The 27,752-nt window shown below is 43.6% G+C and overlaps 1 protein-coding gene across 1 annotated transcript in view; it reads right to left on the minus strand.

Annotated features, from left to right (window-relative positions):
* The window catches only part of LOC124595922 (lachesin-like), a 1,260,474-nt gene that overhangs the window by 296,161 nt on the left and 936,561 nt on the right, over positions 1-27,752 (minus strand). The window lies entirely within an intron of this gene.

Raw genomic sequence — 27,752 nt, forward strand, 5'->3', positions numbered from 1 at the left:
TCACTGTTTGACCCGTCTGGTTTGGCAGAAGAAGATAGAAAAAGGAAGACGGATGTTTTAAATTCCACGTTTAAGAAATCGTTTACACGGAAGAATAGTGCAAAAGTCCGGTCGCTTGATCATCGCACAGAGGTTCGTATGGATGACGTAGTGATAAACATCCTTGGCGTAGAGAAACAACTGAAAGCGTTGAAAACGAGTAAGTCGCTAGGGCTGGATGGAATCCCAAATCGGTTTTCAAAGAGTACTCTAAGTCATTGGCCCCTTACTTAGTTTGCATTTATGGCGAATCTCTCGACCAGCGCAAAGTGCCAAGCGACTGGAAAAAAGCGCATGTGACTCCTGTATAAATGAAGGGTAAAAGAACGAACCTGCAAAATTACAGACCAATATCCTTAACATGGGTTTGCTGCAGAATTCTGAGTTCGAATGTAATAAATTTCCTAGAGACTGAAAAGCTCGTGTCCACGAATCAGCAGGGCTTTAGAAAGCACCGCTTACTCTTTTCTTACATGATATACTGAAAACTATGGATGAACAGCAACAGGCAGATTCCATATTCACAGACTTCCGAAAAGCTTTCGACACTGCACCCCACTGCAGACTCTTGATTAAGGCATGTGCATAGGGAATAAGCTCCCAGATATGTGACTGGTTCGCCGCGTGGGATTAGCCGAGCGGCCCAGGGTGCTGCAGTCATGGAATGTGCGGCTGGTCCCGGTGGAGGTTCGAGTCCTCCCTCGGGCATGGGTGCGTGTGTATGTCCTTAGGATACTTTAGGTTAAGTAGTGTGTAAGCTTAGGGACTGATGGCCTTAGCAGTTAAGTCCCATAAGATTTCACACACATTTGAATTTTGTGGCTGGTTCGAAGACTTCTGAAATCACTGAACCCATCACATTGTCATCGTTGGCGAGTGTTCCTCAGAGACCAGGGAATCGCAAGGAGCGCCTCAGGGAAGTGTGATAACTGCTGTTGTTCACTATACAGGGTGTTACAAAAAGGTACGGCCAAAATTTCAGTAAATATTCCTCACATGTCCAAGCGCTCCCTCACATCTGGTATGGAAAGTTCTATGTCCAGTTTCTTCTACCTCCCAAGGCTCCTGCCAAAGTTCCTCCCCTCTTTTCCTTATTTTCCTTTTGTCCTCCACCCTTACACCCATGATGTCTACAATTTTTTCATAATTTCCCTTTTTTGCCCAGTACCAAGCCACTTCTTCCCTTATTTTGATGTCCAGATGGCAGAGCCCCATTGTGACTAATAGCCCCCCCCCCCCCCCTGGAGATGTTCTGTAGGCCCCCACAGATCTCAATATCATACTTCTCTGAACCGTTCTCACTGTCACGGCAGCACAACCCTCGTGAGCCTGTGCGCCCAGACTCCCGAGCCGTAACCCACTATTGAGGTTAGGCTGCAGTTACGGTAAAGTTTAATAAGGTGGGGGGGGGGGGGGGGGGAGATGTATTCTTTTGCGACCTACCGAGATGAGATTGTTTAATATCTGGAGAGCTTTCTGGGTTACGGTGTCAATGTGTTTCCCGAAGTTCCACCTCTCATCAATGATGACTCCTAGGTATCGTGTCTCACGTCGGCGGAGAACTGGTGAGCCGTTAATTCTGACAGTGGGATTTCTAATTAGATGTCCTTTTAACAGCAGGTATGTGGATTTGCTGGGTGAGATTGTCATTTTAGTCATGTTGCACCATTGTTTGAGTTTCTCTATGGCTCTCTCAATTGTCGGTTCTATGTCGTCCCGGCTACGGCCGCCGACCAACAGGAAGAGGTCATCTGCGTAGGCTATCAGCTCCAGCACTTCTTCGCTTTGTTGTAAACTGTCTAGTAGTGGCTCCTTGTGGATTTCCCAGAAGAGGGGTCGTAAAACGGATCCTTGGGGCATCCTTTAGTGATTGCTTTTCCAACTCTCTCGCCAGGGGACGATAGCCAGACCTTCCGTTCCTTACAACAGCTCCTCAGGCAACCGTATAGCGGCCCTGGACACTCTCCCGCAAGCAGGAGAACAGCGAAGGCGACCACAGGTTGTCAAAGGCGCCACTGATATTCATCATGATGCCAACCACGTACTTGTGCGGGGTCGAGCCACAGACCTCTGCCGCCAGGGCGATTGCATTAGATGCCGAGCGCCCCGGCCTGAAGCCGAACCCCCTGCTTCTCATCCCGCACAACACTTGGTGTGCAGCCTATCTGTCTGATAGCAACTTCTCCAGCGTCTTTCCAAACAGATCTAAAAAGCAAATCGGCCTTTGCTTCTGCAGGGTCGTTATCAGGTCCTTTCTTTATTATGACTACAATTGCTGTTTTCCATTTCCTCGGAAACTTCCTTTGCCTTAGGCATTCATTGTAGAGATTGCATTGTATAGCTTGAGCTCCCAAGGAGGACTGCCAGCGGTTCACGACAGGTGCAGGAATGGAATGGGTAGGTAGTTACAGCGGTACACAAAAGTCCTCGCGACACACTTCGTGGTATAGATGGAAAAATAAAGTAACACAAATAAAATTAACATTTAATATGCTACTCGTGAGGTAATCTAGCTCCGTTACGTAGATTAACTCCTCGTTAATGAGTGTAGTAAAAGATGAACCATACATTTACGGTGGATCGCTACTATGAGGGACGGAGGGTAAGTGGGAGGCAGAAAGAATAGGGCTGCCTGGCTACCCCGGACAGCCATTATATTTGCAAGTCGCGCTGGCGGTGTACAGCTGGGTGACGTGACGTCACCAACCATGAATAGCGGCCGCGCTGCCTCGGATCCCGGCCGTCTGCGGTGGCCATAACACTATTTCAGACGGTGGGAGCTGCGCCGCGGGTATAATCTGCGGCCGTGAGTTATGTCCAACGCCCCCTTCTCCTCCCAGCGGGTCGTGCTGCCGTGGGGACGCAAGGCGACCGCCAGCTGCCAACCGTGTCGCGCCTTCTGCGCTCCGCTATTCCTTGACACTACAGATAAATAAAGCTGGAACGAAAGTGATGATGTGCAGCAGGTAGAGTCTCAGCGATCTGCCCAGTAACAAAACTAGAGAACTGCAATAGAAGCAGAGAATTCTGCTGCAAAGGAAGCAACATTATAGAGGATGACATAAACAAGAGAGGCGCCAACACAATATGTGGCAAAAGCTAGGAAAACTGATAAACAACCGAGCTTGAGTGGTGACAAAGATTTCACTGGCGGAAACAAACAACACAAAGAAGGAGTTGTGCGGCTTAAATGAAAGTTGGAAGTCGTGTTTCTACACATGAAAGATGTCTAATCAAATTTCGCACAAGTCGCATAATAGTGTTGCTTGTCAGCTTTGCTTCAAATACAGGCTGTAACGGCCGTGAGCCTTAGCTACCTGCCGGCCGCGGTGGTCTAGGCGTTCATTCCGGAACCGCGCGACATCTACGGTCGCAGGTTCGAATCCTGCCTCGGGCATGAATGTGTGTGATGTCCTTAGGTTAGTTAGGTTTAAGTAGTTCTAAGTTCTAGGGGACTTATGACCGCAGATGTTGAGTCCCATAGTGCTCATAGCCATTTGAACCATTTGATCCTTAGCTACCTTCGAGACTGGACGTGGTGCACTGATGTTAGTCAAGAATGCCTTAAAGGAGACAAAGACGCCATTATTAACATCTCACTGAGTAATAAGACTACGAGAAACTTAATTTTTCTTCTGCGATAGTGCACGAAGTCTTGGCAGGAATGTAGCCACTGAACGTGGTTGCTGGCAGCGGTGTTGACGAAAGCCTACGGTCACATGAAGACCGGGCTCCGGACGGCCACGTGGCACTACCGAAAGGGAAGACCATCGTGTTCGGCGTATGGCTCTGGCGCATCATACTGCAGCTGCAGCAGTAGTCATTGGAAACACAGTGACGCAACGACCTGTTACTAGTCAGTTACTTCAGGGACAGCTCCTAGCAAGATGGCCTATAGCATGCATTACACTGGCCCAAACCACCTCCATTTGCGAGGTCAGTCACGCCCGGGTTCCCGGGTTCGATTCCCGGCGGGGTCAGGGATTTTCTCTGCCTCGTGATGGCTGGGTGTTGTGTGCTGTCCTTAGGTTAGTTAAGTTTAAGTAGTTCTAAGTTCTAGGGGACTGATGACCATAGATGTTAAGTCCCATAGTGCTCAGAGCCATTTCTTGCGACGTCAGTGGTTTCAAGTTAAAGCTTATTGGAGGGCTGGGTGGGGGTCTGTTATATTTGCTTGTGAAAGCTGGTTCTTTCTTGGTGCCAGTGACGGCCGTATGTTGGTTAGAAGAGGGCCAGTTGAGTACCTGAAACCAACCCCTCTGCGTGCTAGACACACAAGGCCTACATCTGGAGTTATGGTCTGCGGTACGGTTTCGTATGACAGTAGGAGCACTCTCGTGGTTATCCCACATACCCTGACTGCAAATTAGTACTTCTGTCTGGTGATTCGACCTGTTGGCTCCCATTCATGAACAGCATTCCAGTGTGTATTATCCAGCAGGATAATCGTCGCACACATACAACTGTCGTAACCGACCGTGCTCTACAGAGTGCTGACATGTTGCCTTAGCCTGCTCGATCACCGGATGGGTGGGTTTCATGTAAGACATTGTCGAAAATAAGCCAATGATTGCGGAAAAGGTTAACGATAAAAAGAAAAGTAACGGAAAAATACTCTTGCCTCTGCGCATGGCGAGTGCAACAAGCTGGCTGTGAAAACTGGATCTTAATAATGAAACCCTGATGCAAGTTAACTGACTTCGCGCTTCCATCGCCTCGGTGGCTGCAATGACAGATCGTGCCTACCACTCTAAAGATGTGTGAGGGCAGAAGACGGCTGCAATGGTGGCTGTTTCAGGTCGGCTTCTGTGTTCCGCTCTAAGTCAGAGACATCTCGCTCTATAGCTATAACTCCCAGAATATTGCCCCAAGCTCTGGAACAAGGGTCTGCAGCTTCCTCGAAGCAAGAGTGTTCTGACTTTTCTCTACGAAACTTGGCTGCTTCTGCCAGCATCGGAATCTTGCTCACCACCTTCAGCAGGCCTTTCGAGTTCCGACCAATGATGATTTAATAAACAAGCCCAACAATTTCCTACTCTTTCACAGTTTGTCATGGTTAACCAAGAAGGTATGTTTCTCCCGTGTTGTGGGGAGAAGGCAGAAAATCTCTCCCACTGTATGAGAGATTTTCAGAAATGGCCAGCAATAGGAAATCGCCCCCACTACCAAAATAATCACGATGAGCCAACCACAGAGCCCCTCACAAAACTTTGAACGAACATTCAAGCTGCCTAGCCTGGGCCTAACGCCTGCCCCCATGCTACAGAGTTCATATTCAGTTTCTTACCTTGGTTAAAAAGGATTCCTTTCGCTTCTCGTCCAATGAAATTTTATGGCACACTCACGTCCTCACTCCAATCTACTGCTGGGTTGGGACAACATACTGTCCTCCTCTGCTCTATACCTGTGCAGGGAACGGCTTTCAGGAGAAAACAGAGTTACGACCATTCGTTACCCTAAGTCAAACTACACTTTCATGGGCCAGCTGAGAGCCCATAGAGTGCTGTAATTACAAGACTCCCTCGCATACCAAGAGGAAAAGAAATATAGATATTAAATTAGAATTAAAATCATCTAACGAACAGTTCATGCAGTTCTAATGCAGCGTAAGTGATCTAACTTGATTGACTATTGGGATGTGCATACTAAATTATTTAACAGGTTACAGTACAGTTTGGGAAAAAACTGCCACGTAACAACAGGACACAGCAAATGAAGTAGTAAATCAATGCATTCTATGGTAAACAATCTATGCTGAAAGAATGTACACAGTACCGCCACATTTGAAACCCACACCCACGTAAAAATAGGCAGCTCGGAAATATACTGAACTGACTTCATGCTATCGACCTTACTTTTGTATCTCGCTGTAGTAAGTGTTCTCTGATAAACAATCCATATTTAAAGAACATAGACAATACCGCCACATTTCATAAATGGAATGACAGTGCTTTCCCATGGTCTGCAGTCAAAAGCATACCAAGAAATCAGAAAAATTCATTCCTGTTGTGCTAATGGCCATGTCCAGACAGCATGCCTCCTTTCTATCATTCTCTTGCGTCTCCACGCCGACCCTTCTTACTGCACTGATTTCATGAGTCAACTAACACATACAAACCACATGACTATCATGACTTATATCGGTGGTGGAGGATCAGATGACTGTCTGGTACAAGTTCTACCCCACCTAAAACGTTCCAAAGCGATCAGCGTGCTCTTTCTAGCGAGCGACAACAATTTTATGCAGTGAGATTATTCAAATGGCCTGTAATGTAGGCATCGTTGGTACTGTCCCTTCATAACGTTGTAGCCACAGACGAAGAGGTCAATTACGATGGAAATCGTATTCGGAGAAGGACGAACTGGTAATGGAAATCAGGAGTGTAATCTTGAAAGGACGAGTCAACGCTTTCACTTTCAACAGAACACCTGAACATCTCGTCAGTCTTCTGTTCTTTTTATTGTACCTTTTTCCTGCATCGGCACAGATGGGTATTAGCGGATCTGGCATAGTTCAAGGGGTGGCCGGATGCCCCTTCTGTCGCCAATCTTTTATCTCCCCTTCCCCCCCCCCCCCCCCCTGCCAAGATAAAATATGGATACCCCAACTGATTGCCTGTAGCGTTATTCACTTGAAAGGAATTGAAAATTTCCTAAATATTTGCAAATCGTGTAACAGGCGGGATTTGGGTACCATTCCGGTATTCATATAGTGGGATGTGGGAAACTGAAAGCCACATAAAGGGTGATCGGAATAGCGAAAAAACAACTCTCTGTCTGAACAATCGTTGGCGGACCGACGGTCCGACCGACCACCGTGGCATCATCAGCCCAAAGGGGTAAGTGTATGTGGATATATAGGGGCATGTGGTCAGCGCACCGATATTCCCGCCATTGTCGGTCTTTGTGATCAGAGCCGCTTCTTCTCAATCAAGTGGCTCCTCCGTTGGTCCCACAAGGGTTGTGTGCAACGTGTTTGCCGTCAGCGATCGGCTGACTTTGACGGTCACCTCTCCGAGTTCTACCAGGTCCGACATCGGTTAACTTCGGCGATCTGGTGGGAACCGGTGTGGGATCCGGGGTCGGCGCAATTCCTCGTCTCGGAAGAGTCGCTTTAACACGCATGGTTATCGGGTGAGTTCCAAAAAAAATTAGAGACTGGATTAATAAAAAAAAGATAAAAGTTAAGATTGTGGTCATCCTTCAAGTGACTGAATTTTCTCATTTTGAGAGAAATAACGGACAGTCTGTTTTATTGTTAAAAACCAATCAACAGCAACGATAGCATTAATTTTTTTTTATATTTAAGACGACCGGTTTCAGCAGACTGTGCTGTCATCTTCAGGTATTAAAACCTTTTGTTGTACAACATGTTAATTTTACGCTGACCTCACGCACAAGATGGCAAGTGGATAAAAATAGCACATTATAAAATGTTTTTAACCGCTAAAAATATGTAAAAACGTAAAGCACCTTGTGTTTTTCCATACACTTATTGGCCACAGTTGCTTGTTGCATCATACAGACACCATGCACAATAACACAATTGTTTATATATGCTGCACATATTATAAACAGTGCTATTTTTATCCACTTGCCATCTTGTGATTGAGTTCAGCATAAAATGAACATGTTTTGTAAGAAAATATTTTAAGACTGAAGATGACAGCATAATCTGTTGAAACCAGTTGCCTCAAATAAAAAAAATAATACTTAATTCGATTTTTACTGTTATGTAGGTTTTAATATGCTTGATGTGTGTTACATAATCTACCCCACTTGCATACAAGGTACAGAACGTTCATACAAACACGTGAAACTATCGGGAAAGTACTTTGGGATGTTGTTCAACTCGTGCGTCATATTGACTTGAATTTCGGTTATGTCGTCAAAGCCGTTGACCCTTCACGTGAATTTCTGCACTTCGTCATTTTCTGGTACGTTCGTATTGATAACATCAAGCCCCGTCACCAGTGATGATTTTTTCCAGAAAATATTTGTCTGCGTTTTGTAAACACATCAAAAAATATTCTACATCACCTCGGTTCCAAGAGTTCCGGAACCTGTACAGAAAATTGGAATAGATATCAACATAAACATCATTTCTGCCGTTTTTATTGCTCATGAAAACCACACATTGCATGTTGTACAACCATACTGAGAGACCTTCAGAGATGGTGGCCAAGACTGCTGTACACACTGCTACCTCTAATAACCAGCAGCACGTCCTCTTGCATTGATGCATGCCTATATTCGTCGTGGCATAATATCCTCAAGATCATCAAGGCACAGTTGGTCCAGATTTTCCCGCTTCTCAACGGTGATTCGACGTAAATCCCTCAGAGTGGTTGGTGGGTCACGTCGTCCATAAACAACCCTTTTCAATCTATCCCAGGCATGTGCGATAGGGTTCATGTCTGGAGTACATGCTGACCACTATAGTCGACCGATGTCGTCATCCTGAAGGAAGTCATTCACAGGATGTGCACGATGGGGGGCCTTACCAGTATGCTGCCAATATGGTTGCACTATCGGTCTGAGGATGGCATTCACGTATCGTGCAGCCGTTACGCGGCCTTCCATGGCCACCAGCGGTGTACGTCGCCCCACATAATGCCACCCCAAAACGCCAGGGAACCTCCACCTTGCTGCACTCGCTGAGCAGTGTGTCTAAGGCGTTCACACTGACCGGGTTGCCTCCAAACAGCTCTCCAACGATTGTCTGGTTGAAGGCATATGCGACAGTCATCGGTGAAGAGAACGTGAGGCCAATCCTGAGCGGTCCATTCCACTTGTTGTTGGGAGCATCTGTACCGCGCTGCGTGGTGTCGTGGTTACAAATATGGACCTCGCCGTGGTCGTCAGGAGTGAAGTTGCTCATCATGCAGCCTATTGCGCACAGTTTGAGGCGTAACACGAAGTGGTGTGGTTTCACGAAAAGCATTATTCAACATGGTGGCGTTGTTGTCAGGGTTCCTCCGAGACATAATCCTTAGGTAGCGTTCATCAACTGCAGTAGTAGGTCTTGGTCGGCCTGAGCAAGGCATGTAATCGACAGTTCTTGTTTCTCTATAACTCCTCCAAGTCCGAATAACATCCGCTTTGGTTCACTCCGAGACGCCTGGACACTTCCCTTGTTAAGAGCTCTTCCTGGCACAAAGTAACAATGCAGACGCGACCGAACCGCGGTATTGACTGCCTCGGCATGGTTGAACTACAGACAACACGAGCCGTGTAGCTTCAAAATGGTTCAAATGGCTCTGAGCACTATGGGACTCAACTGCTGAGGTCATTAGTCCCCTAGAACTTAGAACTAGTTAAACCTAACTAACCTAATGACATCACAAACATCCATGCCCAAGGCAGGATACGAACCTGCGAGCGTAGCGGTCTTGCGGTTCCAGACTGCAGCGCCTTTAACCGCACGGCCACTTCGGCCGGCGCCGTGTACCTCCTTTCTGGTGGAATGACTGGAACTCTTCGGTTGCCTGACCACGTCCGTCTAATAGGCACTGCTCATGCATGGTTGTTTACAACTTTGGGCGAGTTTAGTGACATCTCTGAACTGTCAAAGGGACTGTGTCTGTGTTACAATATCCACAGGCAATGTTTTCTCTATGAATTACGTAATTATTTGTTTCAGTGCACATATTAGGCATTTCTAGTGTTCTGTCAGTTAATGGAAAACAACGCGCAAGTAACTTCGTCGTCATTTATATGTTTATTGCTTTTTGTTCCGTAAATTATTAATGGCACAGCTCTTACACATATTCATTTATACATATTAATATACGCATATTAAAATGATCATATGTATACGGAAAGGAACAATAACTTTACAAAGCTTTTGTTTGAACCGTCCTGAAGCTTTTATGAAGTGCTTTTCATTAAACAATATATACCCGAATTAAAAGTCAATCAATATGTAGAGGGTGACCTGAACAGAATCAGTTTTATAAAAGCGAGAAATAAAGGTAAAGAAAGAAAAATCCATACGTCTGTAATTAATACTGCAGTTGATATTTGCGTTAGTTCTCATATAATGAAAAATCTTTTCCCGCGTTTCCGGGAACATTTCGTTTAATAAAAGCTAAGTAAACTGCTGCTCCATGTTCCACAATTCTCCACATCCGGCTCGAAAAATCTGGTTAACAGACTTTTCGTCATTTCGTTTGCTTGCTTTGAATACTTTGTTCCACATTTTTCATTGAGCAGTGAGAACGATCTTATTCATTCTATTTGTGGTACATATCAGCTGTTTAGATAGATATTCTGTCAGGGGATATACCGTCTGAAGAGAATTTCGCACCCACATAGTAATTTTGAACGACAAGATACTTCAATGTTTCATATTTTCAGTAATATGTTAAGACTTCGTTTTAAATTTTCGTACTACTGTTCGTGTTATAACAAAATGGAGCAGAAAAAATTATTTTCAGATATTTTCGTGTGCATTCAGCATATTCTGTGATTTAACTTAGCTCACATTCGTCACGGCGTGTAAATGAACTTGCGTTATCTCCTTAAATGCTTAGAGATTGGAATTCATGGTTGAAATTGGTTGAAGACTGTAAAATGAAATTTGGAATGCTGTAGCTTTAGTCAGAAGTTGCTCGTAAGACTTACGTAAAAGATGTGAAAGTCATTTGTGGTACTGAAAATCAGATTAATTTTTATGTTCTAGATGAAAAGAAAAATGACCGTGCTAGTGTCTCTTCAAGCATTATCGCAACAGTAGCTCTTGTGTTCTTTATCGCAGGGCTTCAAAAAGTAAATTACACATGTCATCTCACGCTAAGCCTATTGCACAACAAGAGTGACACATGGGCAGAATATAGTTGAAGTTCTGGGGTCCCCAGACACATATCTGCTGCGGTAGGTTAAACAGGTGCCTCATAGTGTCCGATCAAAATGGTGCGAGGACTAAAAACGTACTCCTAAGATGAAGTACATGGAACAGTACGAGGGCGAAACGTCTACATAGCACATAGATTCACGCGAAATCCTGAAAGTATGTGGACCAAATGCAATTTCGGGCACAGCGGTAGTGAAATGGTGCAAAACATTTCACCAAGATAGGACGAATGTTGATGATTCTGAGCCTTAGTCCTACTTTTTTTTTTCACCGATTGACGGGTAACGTATGGTTTACAGAGACTGTGGGCATTGCAGCTTTAGTGTTTCCTCCACAAGCACCTATAACCACGTCAAGTATCCACCTGCGACGAAACCCGGCTGCCTGGAGGCACGTGATAACGGCCGCAGAGCAAGTGTCTTTGGGAGGCCCCTTTAAGGATACAGGGTATTTTCCGGCTCAATATTAAGTAAAAATCAACACCTATTTCTTTCAGGCACTATTTATAATGTATATTTTTTACAGATTTTTTATTGATATCAGGTAATGAACCGCACTTTCTAAACAAATTAGAAGTATTTTAAATATTTTTAAACCCGTTTAGGACTATTAAAAAAATTACAAAGAAAATGATGCAATTTTTTTCCAAAATGCTTCCTCAAATTGAGATACCATTTAATCCAATGTTATACATTGGAAGGATACCAAATTTTTACCAGATATGTATGACATAATGACTGAGATACTAGACCTGTTTCATTCCACCTGTTATGTATATTTTGCACAGGGCATACCTTAATCATAGTTAACACTTGGTTCAAGAATCATAAAAGAAGGTTGTATACGTGGAAGAAGCCTGGAGGTGCTGGAAGGTGTCAGATAGATTATAGAATGGTAAGACAGAGATTTAGGAACCAGGTTTTAAATTTTAAGACATTTCCAGGGGCAGATGTGGACCCTGACCACAATCTATTGCTTATGAACTGTAGATTAAAACTGAAGAAACTGCAAGAAGTTGGGAATTTAAGGATATGGGACCTGGATAAATTGAAAGAACCAGAGGTTGTAGAGAGTTTCAGGGAGAGCATTAGGGAACGATTGACAAGAATGGGGGAAAGAAATACAGTAGAAGAAATGGATAGCTTTGAGAGATGTAATAGTGAAAGCAGCAGAGGATCAAGTGGGTAAAAAGACGAGGGCTAATAGAAATACTTGAGTAACAGAAGAAATATTGAATTTAACTGATCAGAAGAGAAAATACAAAAATGCAGTAAATGAAGCAGGCAAAAAGAATTACAAACGTCTCAAAAATGAGTTCGAAAGGAAGTGCAAAAGGGCTAAGCAGGGTTGGCTAGAGGACAAATGGAAGGATGTAGAAGCATGTATCACTAGGGGTAAGATAGATACTGCCTATAGGAAAATTAAAGAGACCTTTGGAGAAAAAAGAACCACTTGCATGAATATCAAGAGCTCAGATGGAAATCTATTTCTAATCAAAGAAGGGACAGCAGAAAGATGGAAGGAGTATATAGAGGTTCTATACAAGGACGATGTTCTATACAAGGACGATGTTCTCTTCATAGAAATGGAAGAGGAGGTAAATAAATTTGAAACGGGAGATATGATACTGTGTGATGAGTTTGACAGAGCACTGAAAGACCCAAGTCGAAACAAGGCCCCCGGAGTGGACAACATTTCATAAGAACTATTGATAGCATCTGGTGAGCACGATATATGAGACAGGCGAAATACCCTCAGAATTCAAGAAGAATATAATAATTCCAATCCCAAAGAAAGCAGGTATTGACAGATGTGAAAATTACCGAACTATCAGTTTAATAAGCCACAGCTGCAAAATACTAACACGAATGGAAAAAACTGGTAGAAGCCGAACTCGGGGAAGATCAGTTTGGATTCCGTAGAAATATTGGAACACTTGAGGCAATACTGTCCCTACGACTTATCCTATAGAATAGATTGAGGAAAGGCAAGCCACGTTTCTAGCATTTGTAGACTTAGAGAAAGCTTTTGACATTGTTGATTGGAATACTCTCTTTCAAATTCTGAAGGTGGCAGGGGTAAAATACAGGGAGCGAAAGGCCATTTACAATTTGTACAGAAACCAGATGGCAGTTATAAGAGTCGAGGGACATGAAAGGGAAGCAGTGGTTGGGAAGGGAGTGAGACAGGGTTTTACCCTCTCCCCGATGTTATTCAATCTGTATATTGAGCAAGCAGAAAAGGAAACAAAAGAAATATTCGGGTAAGGAACTAAAATCCATGGAGAAGAAATTAAATCTTTGAGGTTCGCCGATGACATTGTAATTCTGACAGAGACAGCAAAAGACCTGGAAGAGCAGCTGAAAGAAATGGACAGTGTGTTGACAGGAGTATAATACATGAACATCAACAAAAGCAAAACGAGAATAGTGGAATGTAGTCGAGTTAAATCGTGTGGTGCTGCGAGAATTAGATTAAGAAATGAAACGCTTAAAGTAGTAAAGGAGTTTTGCTAATTGGGGAGAAAAATAACTCACGACGGTCGAAGTAGATAGGATATAAAATGTAGACTGGCAATGGCAAGGAAAGTGTTTCTGAAGAAATTTGTTAATATCGAGTATAGATTTAAGTGTCAGGAAATCGTTTCTGAAAGTATTTGTATGGAGTGTAGCCATGTATGGAAGTGAAACGTGACGATAAATAGTTTAGTAAAGAAGAAAATAGAAGCTTTCGAACTGTGGTGCTACAGAAGAATGCTGAAGATTAGATGGATAGATCACATAACTAATGAGGAGGTATTGTATAGTATTGGGGAGAAGAGGAGTTTGTGGTACAACTTGACTAGAAGAAGGGATCGGTTGGTAGGACATGTTCTGAGTCAAAGAGGGATCACCGATTTAGTATTGGACGGCACCGTGGAGGGTAAAAATCGTAGAGGGAGACCAAGAGATGAATACATTGAACAGATTCAGAAGGATGTAGGTTGCAGTAGGTACTGTGAGATGAAGAATGTTCCACAGGATAGAGTATCATGGAGAGCTGTATAAAACCAGTCTCAGGACTGAAGACCACAGCAACAACATGTATATTATAGGGATAAAAAAATGTAACATCTTTCATTTTAACTTTTATAATTTTTTTCCTAATAAAAATGTTATTTTTTCTATAATTTAGTTGATTCTGCAATAAAGCTTATGACTACTACATAAATATGGACTACTGCAAGTTACTGAAAAAGATTGGACCAATGCTTTATGAACTTTAGGAAATATTTGTACCTGAATTCCGAAAAATTCAACTTGCGGGAAAATGCAAATGGAGATATGAGTTCAATTAAACTGTGCCTCAGAACATTCCTGAAGCATAGTCTTCATCCTACAGCGTTTCTTGACCTTCAAGCTTCCTCTTGGCTTCCTTTTAGTTCATGCTTGTTTCGTAACTTGAAGAGTGAATCTTTCAGCTTCATTCACCCATTGTCTTTCACATGCAAGCAATTGATCTTCCATATTAGAGCCACATTATATGCCTAAATTTCTCAGAACTTCCAGCTTTCCTGTCACTCCATCATCTAGTACACCAACCTTAAATGTACACCCCTGGAAATGGAAAAAAGAACACATTGACACCGGTGTGTCAGACCCACCATACTTGCTCCGGACACTGCGAGAGGGCTGTACAAGCAATGATCACACGCACGGCACAGCGGACACACCAGGAACCGCGTTGCTGGCCGTCGAATGGCGCTAGCTGCGCAGCATTTGTGCACCGCCGCCGTCAGTGTCAGCCAGTTTGCCGTGGCATACGGAGCTCCATCGCAGTCTTTAACACTGGTAGCATGCCGCGACAGCGTGGACGTGAACCGTATGTGCAGTTGACGGACTTTGAGCGAGGGCGTATAGTAGGCATGCGGGAGGCCGGGTGGACGTACCGCCGAATTGCTCAATACGTGGGGCGTGAGGTCTCCACAGTACATCGATGTTGTCGCCAGTGGTCGGCGGAAGGTGCACGTGCCCGTCGACCTGGGACCGGACCGCAGCGACGCACGGATGCACGCCAAGACCGTAGGATCCTACGCAGTGCCGTAGGGGACCGCACCGCCACTTCCCAGCAAATTAGGGACACTGTTGCTCCTGGGGTATCGGCGAGGACCATTCGCAACCGTCTCCATGAAGCTGGGCTACGGTCCCGCACACCGTTAGGCCGTCTTCCGCTCACGCCCCAACATCGTGCAGCCCGCCTCCAGTGGTGTCGCGACAGGCGTGAATGGAGGGACGAATGGAGACGTGTCGTCTTCAGCGATGAGAGTCGCTTCTGCCTTGGTGCCAATGATGGTCGTATGCGTGTTTGGCGCCGTGCAGGTGAGCGCCACAATCAGGACTGCATACGACCGAGGCACACAGGGCCAACACCCGGCATCATGGTGTGGGGAGCGATCTCCTACACTGGCCGTACACCACTGGTGATCGTCGAGGGGACACTGAATAGTGCACGGTACACCCAAACCGTCATCGAACCCATCGTTCTACCATTCCTAGACCGGCAAGGGAACTTGCTGTTCCAACAGGACAATGCACGTCCGCATGTATCCCGTGCCACCCAACGTGCTCTAGAAGGTGTAAGTCAACTTCCCTGGCCAGGAAGATCTCCGGATCTGTCCCCCATTGAGCATGTTTGAGACTGGATGAAGCGTCGTCTCACGCGGTCTGCACGTCCAGCACGAACGCTGGTCCAACTGAGGCGCCAGGTGGAAATGGCATGGCAAGCCGTTCCACAGGACTACATCCAGCATCTCTACGATCGTCTCCATGGGAGAATAGCAGCCTGCATTGCTGCGAAAGGTGGATATACACTGTACTAGTGCCGACATTGTGCATGCTCTGTTGCCTGTGTCTATGTGCCTGTGGTTCTGTCAGTGTGATCATGTGATGTATCTGACCCCAGGAATGTGTCAATAAAGTTTCCCCTTCCTGGGACAATGAATTCACGGTGTTCTTATTTCAATTTCCAGGAGTGTATTAAGACCTACAAAAACTTTCTTGGATAATCATTTCCACTCACGTCACGTCTCACGTCTCTAAAAATTGGTGTTATTTCATTCATAACATGTTCAGGAAGAGAATGCTTATGACGGTATATTTGCTTTTTGGTAACCACACCAAGAATCTGCTCCTTTAGGGCAAAGTCCGTGAACAGTGTGGACAACTTATGAAAGTAGGTGGCCCATACAGCTTTTCTCATTGCTGTAACATCATTCAGAGGTGCAGTTCGTCTAATGGCTAGTTCATAATAACTCTGAAGAAGGTCTATTTTAGTTTCTGTCAATCTGCCTCGGCCACAATTTCTCTTCGTAGCTTGGTCAATCTAGCACCCTTCCTATTTTGCACATGTCCACAACACTCCAGTTTTGTTGCCAAGGTATCGCCATAAACATTGACCTCCTTAATTTTATTGAAAGCCTTAGAGTCCTCATCGCCCAGGTACTTCGTATATCTAACGTTATAAACGGGCACCGACCTCTGAAATATTTTTAGAGCTCCATCACAATCCATACCTCCACTGCAACCATCATAGTTCTTAGAACATTAATGTTCAATATGTCCTTCAGTGTTACCATGGCAGTTGTGGCAGCACTTAGGTAAGCACTCAACATCAACAACTTTTTCATTTTCCAGAGAAGTAGCACTTACACTATTCAAGGAACGATGTCCTCGACGTTGCTATGCCCCATCAAGTGCAACAGCAATGACCCTGGTTCCACTAATATTTACAGTTTATTCTACTGCACGTTTCATAGATGCTTTAGACACAACCTTCAAGGCACCTAAAAGTATTTTTATGTACTTGCTGAACGTACTGGGAGACGACAAAAATATTCATTAGTGGTTAAATAATTATGGCTCTGAAGCGGCAATTTGGCATCTAAATGATGCAGATATTATGAACAAAATCCCGGCGGAGGTTCGAGTCCTCCCTCGGGCATGGGTGTGTGTATTTGTCCTTAGCATAATTTAGGTTAAGTAGTGTGTAAGCTTAGGGACTGATGACCTTCGCCGTTAAGTCCCATAAGATTTCACACACATTTGAACATTTTTTGAACAAAATGTGTGTGGCAGAGAAAGAGAGCGAAGACATTGCACTTGAGGAACCATTCTTCACACATATCGCGGCAATAATACGCACTGATTTGTTATCAGAATATTCAGGAGCGAATTCATTTGATTATACTGATGTTTTGAGTCTCACGAAAATGAGATCCGCCGTCAGGTTGGACGATTATTTTCCAAAAGCAGGTGATAGAAAATGCAGTAGCTGCTAGGTTTATTATTTTTTAATATGTTGTCAGTTTCTGGGGAGTAGTGAGTAAGTAATGCAGTAAAATTTCAAATAGGTCATGTGATGTCACTCTGGTTTTCTCGGGGCGATTAGTTAATGATGAACTTCCAGGTGCTCTGCCAAGTTGTTGTTTCAATTTTACGCACAATATAACGGCGCAAGGCCCAGTCGTCTTCTCAGGTGCTTTGAGGTTTGCTGTTATATGCAGTCGCTGCCTGGACGCCAACTAGACTCTGAACTAACGTTGATCTCGGGCCACCCTTCATGCCTGAGCTCGAGCCTCGACGTACACTACGATCTTTGATAAGAAACTGATCTCTTTCATTAAATGTCAGGCAGCCACCACCCACCACAAAGGAATTTGATGCTAAAGAGTCTGGTCCAAACAGATCGAACACTTTCAGACAAAGAGAGTCTCGCCGAGGAGTTACAATACCTACTAATAGCGTCCGAAGTAATGTATACTCAGATGATCAAATTGAATGGGTGATGTACTAAAAAAGAAGAACGCCTGACAAAGAGGATGAGGTCGAGACGGGAGGAAGAGAACCCAAAAATGGCTTATCTATCATATGCTGGCCGAATATTCGGAAAGAGCATCTAGCGTTTTTCGCTCCATTCACCTGTTGTTGTTGTTGTCTTCAGTCCAGAGACTGGCTTGATGGAGCTCTCCATGCTACTATATCCTGTGCAAGCTTCTTCACCTCGAGGTACCTACTGCACCCTAAATCTTTCTGAACCTGCTTAGTGTAATCATCTCTAGTTCTCGCTCAACGATTTTTACCCCCCACGCCGCCCTCCAATAATAAATTGGTGAACCCTTGATGCTTCAGAACATGTCCTACCAACCGATCCCTTCTTCTAGTCAAGTTGTGCCACAAATTCCTCTTCTCCCCGATTATATTCAGTAGTTCCTCATTAGTTATGTGATCTACCCATCTAATCTTCAGTATTCTTCTGCAGCACTGCATTTCGAAAGCTTCTATTCTCTTCTTGTCTAAACTATTTACTGTCCATGTTTCGCAACCATACACGGCTACACTCTATGCAAACACATTTAGAAAAGACATCCTGATACTCAAATCCATACTCGATGTTAAGAAATTTCTCTTCTTCAGAAATGCTTTTTTTGCCATAGCCAGTCTACATTTTATACCCTCACTACTTCGACCATCATCAGTTATTTTGCTCCCCAAATAGCAAAACTCATTTACTACATCCACATCTACATCTACATTTATACTCCGCAAGCCACTCGACGGTGTGTGGCGGAGGGCACTTTACGTGCCACTGTAATTACCTCCCTTTCCTGTTCCAGTCGCGTATGGTTCGCGGGAAGAACGACTGCCGGAAAGGCTCCGTGCGCGCTCGAATTTCTCTAATTTTACATTCGTGATCTCCTCGGGAGGTATAAGTAGGGGGAAGCAATATATTCGATACCTCATCCAGAAACGCACCCTCTCGAAACCTGGACAGCAAGCTACACCGCGACGCAGAGCACCTCTCTTGCAGAGTCTGCCACTTGAGTTTGCTAAACATCTTCGTAACGCTATCACGCTTACCAAATGACCCTGTGACGAAACGCGCCGCTCTTCTTTGGATCTTCTCTATCTCCTCTGTCAACCCGACCTGGTACGGATCCCACACTGATGAGCAATACTCAAGTATAGGTCGAACGAATGTTTTGTAAGCCATCTCCTTTGTTGATGAACTCCATTCTCTAAGGACTCTCCCAATGAATCTCAACCTGGCACCCGCCTTACCAACAATTAATTTTATATGATCATTCCACTTCAAATCGTTCCGTACGCATACTCCCAGATATTTTACAGAAGTAACTGCTACCAGTGTTTGTTCTGCTATCATATATTCATACAATAAAGGATTCTTCTTTCTATGTATTCGCAATATATTACATTTGTCTATGTTAAGAGTCAGTTGCCACTCCCTGCACCAAGTGCCTATCCGCTGCAGATCTTCCTGTATTTCGCTGCAACTTTCTTATGCTGCAACTTCTCTGTATATTACAGCATCATCCGCGAAAAGCTGCATGGAACTTCCGACACTATCTACTAGGTCATTTATATATATTGTGAAAAGCAATGGTTCCATAACACTCCCCTGTGGCACGCCAGAAGTTACTTTAACGTCTGTAGACGTCTCTTCATTGTGAACAACATGCTGTGTTCTGTTTGCTATAAACTCTTCAATCCAGCCACACAGCTGGTCTGATATTCCGTAGGCTCTTACTTTGTTTATCAGACGACAGCGCGGAACTATAGCGAACGCCTTCCGGAAGTCAAGGAAAATGGCAACTACCTGGGAGCCTGTATCTAATATTTTCTGGGGCTCATGAACAAATAAAGCGAGTTGGGTCTCACACGATTCTATGTTGACTCCTACAGAGTAGTTTCTAGGTTTCCAGCAATGACATGATACGCGAGCAAAATACATGTTCTAAAATTCTACAACAGATCGATGTCAGAGATATAGGCCTATAGTCTTGCGCATCTGCTCTACGACCCTTCTTGAAAACTGGAACTACCTTTGCCCTTTTCCAATCATTTGGAACCTTCCGTTCCTCCAGAGACTTGTGGCACACGGCTGTTAGAAGGGGGGCAATTTCTTTCTCGTACTATGTGTAGAATCGAATTGGTATCGCGTCAGGTCCATTGAACTTTCCTCTGTTGAGTGATTTCAGTTGCTTTTCTATTCCTTGGACATTTATTTAGACGTCAGCCACTTTTTCGTTCGTGGGAGGATTTACAGAAGGAACTGCTGTGCTGTCTTCCTCTGGGAAACAGCTCTGGAAAAAGGTGTTCAGTATTTCAGCTATACGCTTGTCATCCTCTGTTTCAATGCCATTTTCACCCCAGAGTGTCTGGATATGCTGTTTCGATCCACTTACTGATTTAACGTAAGTCCAGAACTTCCTAGGATTTTCTGTCAAATCGGTACATAGAGTTTTACTTTCGATTTCACTGAACGCTTCTCGCATAGGCCTCCTTACGCTAACTTTGACATTGTTTAGCTTCTGTTTTTATGAAAGGTTTTGGCTGCAGTGAAGCTCTCTTTGCTTTCGCAGTAGTTTCCTAACTTTGTTTTGTTGAACCACGGTGGGTTTTTCTCGTCCCTCACAGTTTTACTCGGCACGTACCTGTCTAAAACGCATTTTACGATGGCCTTGAACTTTTTCCATAAACACTCAACATTGTCAGTGTCGGAACAGCAATTTTTGTTTTGATCTGTTAGGTAGTCTGCAATCTGCCTCCTATCACTCTTGCTAAACAGATAAACCTTCCTCCCTTTTTTTATACTCCTATTTACATCCATATTCAGGGATGCTGCAACGGCCTTATGATCACTGATTCCCTCTTCTGCGCTTACAGAGTCGAAAAGTTCGGGTCTGTTTGTTATCAGTAGGTCCAAGATGTTATCTCCACGAGTCGGTTCTCTGTTTAATTGCTCGCGGTAATTTTCGGATAGTGCACTCAGTATAATGTCACTCGATGCTCCGTCCCTACCACCCGTCCTAAACGTCTGAGTGTCCCAGTCTATATCTGGTAAATTGAAATCTCCACCTAAGACTATGACATTCTGAGGAAATTTATGTGAAATGTATTCCAGATTTTCTCTCAGTTGTTCTGCCACTAATGCTGCTGAGTTAGGAGGTCGGTAAAAGGAGCCAATTATTTACCTAGCTCGGTTGTTGAGTATAACCTCCACCCATAATAATTCACAGGAACTATCCACTTCTAATTCACTACAGGATAAACTACTACTAACAGCGACAAACACACCACCACCGGTTGCATGCAGTCTATCCTTTCTAAACAACGTCTGTGCCTTTGTAAAAATTTCGGTAGAATTTATCTCTGGCTTCAGCCAGCTTTCCGTACCTATAACGATTTCAGCTTCGGTGCTTCCTATCAGCGCTTGAAGCTACGGTACTTTACCAACGCAGCTTCGACCGTTTACAATTACAATACCGATTGCTGCTTGGTCCCCACATGTCCTGACTTTTCCCCGCACTTTAAGCGTCTAATACCCTCAGCATCACCTGATTTAATTCGACTATATTCCATTATCCTTGATTTGCTCTAGTTGATGTTCATCTTAAATCCTCCTTTCAAGACATTGTCCATTCCGTTCAACTGCTCTTCCAGTTCCTTTGCTGTCTCTGACAGAATTACAATGTCGTCAGCAATTCTCAAAGTTTTTATTTCTTCCCAATGGATTTTAATTCGTACTCCAAATTTTTCTTTTGTTTCCTTCACTGCTTGCTCAATATACAGATTGAATAACATCGGGTACAGGCTACAACCCAGTCTCACTTCCTTCACAACCACTGCTTCCCTTTCACGCCCCTCGACTATTACAACTGTCATCTGGTATCTGCACAAACTGTAAATAGCCTTTCGCTCCCTGTATTTTATCACTGTCACCTTCAGAATTTGATAGTATGCGAGTCAAGATGGTAAAAAGGCTTTCTCTAAATCTACAAATCCTAGAAACGTAGGTTTGCCTTTCCTTGACCTGTCTTCTAAGGTAAATAATGCCTCACGTGTTCCAACATTTCTGCGGAATCCGAACTTACCTTCCCCAAGGTGGGCTTCTACCAGTATTTCCATTCGTCTGTAAAGAATTCGTGTCAGTATTTTGCAGCCATGACTTATTAAGCTAATAGTTCGGTAATTTTCACACGTGTCAACACCCGCTTTCTTTGGGATTGGAATTATTATATTCTTCTTGACGTCTGAGGGTATTTCGCCTGTTTCATACATCTTGCTCACCAGATGGTAAAGTTTTGTCAGGGCTGGCTCTCCCAAGGCTATCAGTAGTTCTAATGGAATGTTGTCTACTCCCAGGGCCTTGTTTCAACCTAGGACTTTCAGTGATTTGTCAAATTCTTCACGCAGTATCATATCTCGCCCTTCGTCTTTATCTACGTCCTCATCCATTTCAATAATATTGCCAGCACATACATCGCCCTTCTATAGACCCTCTATATACTCCTTCCACCTTTCTGCTTTTCCTTCTTTATTTAGAACAGGCTTTCCATCAGAGCTCTTGATATTCATTTCCATACAATTTTCTCGTTTCTCCAAAAGTCTCTTTAATTTTCCTTAGGCAGTATCTATCTTACCCCTAGTGATATATGCCTCTACATCCTTACATTTGTCCTCTAGCCATCCCTGTTTAGCCATTTTGCACTTCCTATCGAGCTCATTTTTGAGACGTTTGTATTCCTTTTGCTGTTTCGTTTACTGCATTTTTGTATTTTCTCCTTTCATCAATTAAATTCCATTCCTCTTCTGTTACCCAAGGATTTCTACTAGCCCTCGTCTTTTTACCTACTTGATCTTCTGCTGTCTTCACTATTTCATCTCACAGAGCTACCCATTCTTCTTCTACTGTATTTCTTCTTCCTGTTACTGTCAATCGTCCCCTAATGCTCTCCCTGAAACTCTCTCCAACCTTTGGTTCTTTCAGTTTATCCAGGTACCATCTCCTTAGATTCCCACCTTCTTGTAGTTTCTTCAGTTTTAATCTACAGTTCATAACCAATAGATTGTGGTCAGAGACCACACCTGCCTCTGGAAATGTCTTACAATTTAAAACCTGGTTCCTAAATCTCTGTCTTACCATCACATAATCTATCCGAAAACTGCCAGGGTCTTCAGGCCTCCTACATGTATACAACATTCTTTTGTGATCCTCAAACCAAGTGTTAGCTCTGATTAAGCTATGCTCTGAGCAAAATTCTACCAGGCGGCTTCCCCTCTCATTCCTTATCCCCAGTCCCTATTCACCTGCTACATTTCCTTGTCTTCCTTTTCCTACTATCTAGTTCCAGTCCCCCATGAATATTAAATTTTCGTCTCCTTTCGTTATCTGAATAATTTCTTTTATTTCATCATACATTTCTTCAATCTCTTCATCTGCGGAGGTAGTTGGCCTATAAACTTGTTCTGCTGTGGTAGGCGTGGGCTTCGTGTCTGTCTTGGCTACAATAATGCGTTCAACTATGCTGTTTGTAGTAGCTGTCCCGCACTCCTATTTTTTTTATTCCTACTCCTGGATTACCTCTGTTTGATTTTTTATTTATAACCCGATATTCACCTTACCAGAAGTCTTATTTCTCCTGCTACAGAACTTCACTAATTCCTTCTATATTCAACCTATTCATTCCCCTTTCTAAATTTTCTAACCTACCTGCCCGATTAAGGAATCTAACATTCCACGCTCCGATCCGTAGAACGCCAGTGTTCTTTCTCCTGATAAGGACGTCCTCATAAGTAGTCCCCGCCCGGGGACTATTTTACCTCCGGAATATTTTACCCAAGAGGACACCAACATCAATTAACCATACAATAAAGCTGCATGACCTCGGGAAAAATTACGGCTGCAGTTTTGCCTTGCTTTCATCCATTCACAGTACCGGCACAGCAAGGCCGTTTTATTTAATGTTACAAGGCCAGATCAGTCAATCATCCAGGATGTTGCCCTTGCAACTACTGAAAAGGCTGCTGTCCCTCTTCAGGAACCACTGGTTTGTCTGGCATTTCGACAGATACCCCTCCGTTTTGGTTGCACCTAAGGTACGGCTATCTGTATTGCTGAGGCACGCAAGCCTGCCCACCAACGGCAATGTCCATGGTTCATGCAGGGTATGGGTGGGTATTCATCTAAGATAAAAAGTATTTTTTGTAATGTTAAAGATTATCTAGGTGTCCGAAAGTCGAACGTGTATCGCATTCTATACAAATGTGGCATGTCTTACGGGGGGCAGACTATCGAACAGTCGAAGAGAGACGAAAGGGACATCAGTGACACACCCTATTGAAACAATGAGACCAGTATCATAATGCAAACGACCAGGTTATGGGGCAGCATAGTTAAGGAATTAATCTAAATAAAAATGTCAGAAAACTTACTAAAGAGGGACGTAGGTTTCAGTTTAAGCAACGCTTGAGGGCCGGCACTCAGTTTATATGTTGATTTGCCAAAGTCTTTATTAGCATTTTCAGTAACATGATATGTTCGGTATGCTATGATGTCACGATCAACAAAGCTTTCCAGTCCGGATACATTGGGTACACCTGTTCCACCACGTACAACAGCGACTGTTAGCCATCCATTTCCGTGGGTAAACGAATCATTGATGTCGATGCTGAAGTTCAGTCTACATCCACAAAAGACTGCAGGTCCGTCCAGTAGAGCGTGTGCAGCGACAGATTTGATCGTATTCTTTTTCTTGTCGGCGACAGATGTGGTCATTTCAACGTCTTCAATTGTTTTATATATAGTCTGTCTTGCACGACGACGGCGACTGTATCTTCTGTATGGCATATATGTCACCCTCACCCTTTTCTTTGTATACACGTAATAGACGTAAATTATCTGTTAATGAAACTGTTTTTATATGGATTAAAGGTAAAGGTACTTGTGAATATGTTAAATTTGTAGGAGATTGTACATTGTATTTTCACAAATAAATTGAATTGTAGCGTAGCCCTGAATTCTGTAGCGTAGCTGAGAACCGGGGCGCGTACATCTCGAATCTGTCGACATAGAGTATGCAACAGCATGTTACATCAGCTCTCTGAGCGCTTGACCTTTGACCCCGCCGATAAGGCGGCTCAAGGCCATCTTGGCAGCGCGCCAGCAGCCGAAGACAGACTATATATAAAACAATTGAAGACGTTGAAATGACCACATCTGTCGCCGACAAGAAAAAGAATACGATCAAATCTGTCGCTGCACACGCTCTACTGGACGGACCTGCAGTCTTTTGTAGATGTAGACTGAACTTCAGCATCGACATCAATGATTCGTTTACCCACGGAAATGGATGGCTAACAGTCGCTGTTGTACGTGGTGGAACAGGTGTACCCAATGTATCCGGACTGGAAAGCTTTGTTGATCGTGACCATAGCATCCACCAGAGCTGGAAGAAGTGGAGAGAATATGTATTTCACAGAATCTCAGCGAGAGCTCTATAAAACGAAACACCATCAAGGAGCGCAGTGGACTCGGGGGAGTCGAAATCGGCTATAAACAGTTGCGCGAGACTAAGAATAGTTGACAGTCTGGTTGGAGCCTAGGCAGCGAGTACATTAAACAGTAGATAACATTTTCCGGTGAAGTAATAGTTGTCGCTACCCTTTTTTTTAGTGATAGTCACGTACATGAATTAACTCAGATAGTTGGCAGATATGCTGTACATTTATTTTCTTGTTTAATTTGAAAGTTCAGTTTGGCCTGTTACACAATCAACTGGTTACGTGCCTTCACTAATCTGTAAGAGTTTGCCGGCCGCAGTGGCGGAGCGGTTCTAGGCACTTCAGTCCGGAACCGCGCTGCTGCTACGGTCGCAGGCTCGAATCCGGCCTCGGACATGGATGTGTGTGATGTTCTTAGGTTAGTTAGGTTTATGTAGTCCTAAGTCTAGGGGATTGATGACCTCACATGTTGAGTCTCATAGTGCTTAGAGCCATTTGAATCATTTTGTAAGAGTTTTTCTCCTCAAACTGTTTCGCTTGTACATCATTGGCAAACTGAATACTGATATTTCTTCTTAATTGTTACGTTCGTCACTCGAGACCAAAGAAATTATTTTTGTCAAACATGCATTGATTTCATATGCTGATTTCATCTATTGATTTTGGAAAAAACTGGCAATGTTTGCCGAAAATATCCAGACTGTGTAAGTATTGCAGTTTACATTAATTTGGGACTACCTCGGAGCCCCACACCATTCTAGAATGTTCTGGAAGATTATATAACATTTTGGAACATTCTGCAGCATTCTCCGACATTCTGTAACATTCTAGAAGGAACATTTTGGCTAGTCTCGGCCACTTCGGCAGTGAATTCAAAGCTGCTTCAGCGTAATCCGATAAGAAGTCCATTGGTACGACACCCCTTTTTGACACCCACATCTTCGATCTCGAAACCCGCAGTTCCAAACGAAATCTTCGTGGATAGAGGTTGGAGTGGTACAGTACCATATAGTAGCCATGGGGCTGCAGGAGTGCGTCAGGGTCTTTTTGTTTCTTTTTTTTAAAGAAAAAGAAAAAAGCGACGTGCACGGATAAACACCAATTACATTTATTATGTCGTGGCGAACAAACGCTCTCTTTACACACCCATATCTTCATAAGTAGCACCCCCAGTGCCAAAATAAAACCTTCTTCAGGGATGGGGGATGGACTGTTGGACAATCACATAAATCCCAGATGGCTGTGAAAGTCGCTTGCGGAACTCTGCCAGCAGCCACAGACACATCGTGTTTACTTAATTATAGTTGTATTTATTAGTCTTCAATGGCCAGTAAACCAACTGTAGAAACTTACATTAACGTGTTTAGTGTTTAGATCATAGAGGAAAGGCACCTAATATGAGACACACTTTTGTAAACCCATTTGAAAGACCTAAAAGTAAGTGCAACTGTATTTTTTATGATGGTAATAATATCTTGCATAATTTAATTTTATCATGCAATTATCGTATTTGCAATAATAAACAATATTTCAGAGTAGTAATTAAATCTTCACAAACAAGGCATTTCGTAGAAATTAGATCAAGGTTTCCTAATATGAGACGGTAATAATATTTTGCTTTAATTATTTTATTACAGAATAATGACATATGAATACACAATTTTTACATGTTCATTCATTTCTGTTCTCCTTGACTCATTTCACACTACTTTGGTTTATATTTACGACATCCGGGCGAACAAAATTGTCTTCTGTGACACCGCAATCTTCATGAGCCCAGCGTTAACATTTCGTGCACTGTGCCCATTTTTCCCCATGTTTGTCTTCAGAAAAGCGCCCAGTACAGGACAGACACTCTGCGTCATCGTCATCACTGCTGTCTGAATCCCCACTGTCATCAAGATGGACATCGGATGCCGAGTCACTAGACGATTCTTCCGCTTTAGGTCTACGATTTGAAGAGTTTCCACTCATCTCCCCAAATAACTTTCTGGCTGCTTTCTTAGCTTCAGCCTCTGATTTCTTCTGCTTAGATTCTTGCAATTGCTTCACATAAGGAGATAGTAACGCAGGAGAGCACGAAAGCGATGTTTGACCTATTTGACTATCTCCAGGTATTTCTGCGATAGGTATCGTAATATGCGACACTGTCGCGTATTTGGATCCCCATACTATCGCATATTAGGAATTTCGCCATCTTACACGAAGAATCACGCACTTGCTAACAACGTTCGTTGGTAAATGAACCTAATTGTCAATAATTATAGGTAATACCGTCAGAAATAACAACAATAAAAGAGTGCAGTAATATCGACTCATCTTTAAGCTGAAATATTGTCTTAACACCGATGTCGCAAAAACTTCAAACACAAGAAATTTTGTATCAACCTCTACGTACTGTGTCCGGCTCAACTATGGCGTCGTACTAGCTGTGTCGTCGTCTGGCACGCAACAGACGTGTTTAAGAAACTCTCCACGAGAGTGCAACCCCTAACGTGACCACATTTGGGGTGTTTCAT

The sequence above is a fragment of the Schistocerca americana genome, chromosome 1, assembly GCF_021461395.2.
Source record: "Schistocerca americana isolate TAMUIC-IGC-003095 chromosome 1, iqSchAmer2.1, whole genome shotgun sequence".
In the NCBI taxonomy this organism is placed as follows: domain Eukaryota; kingdom Metazoa; phylum Arthropoda; class Insecta; order Orthoptera; family Acrididae; genus Schistocerca; species Schistocerca americana.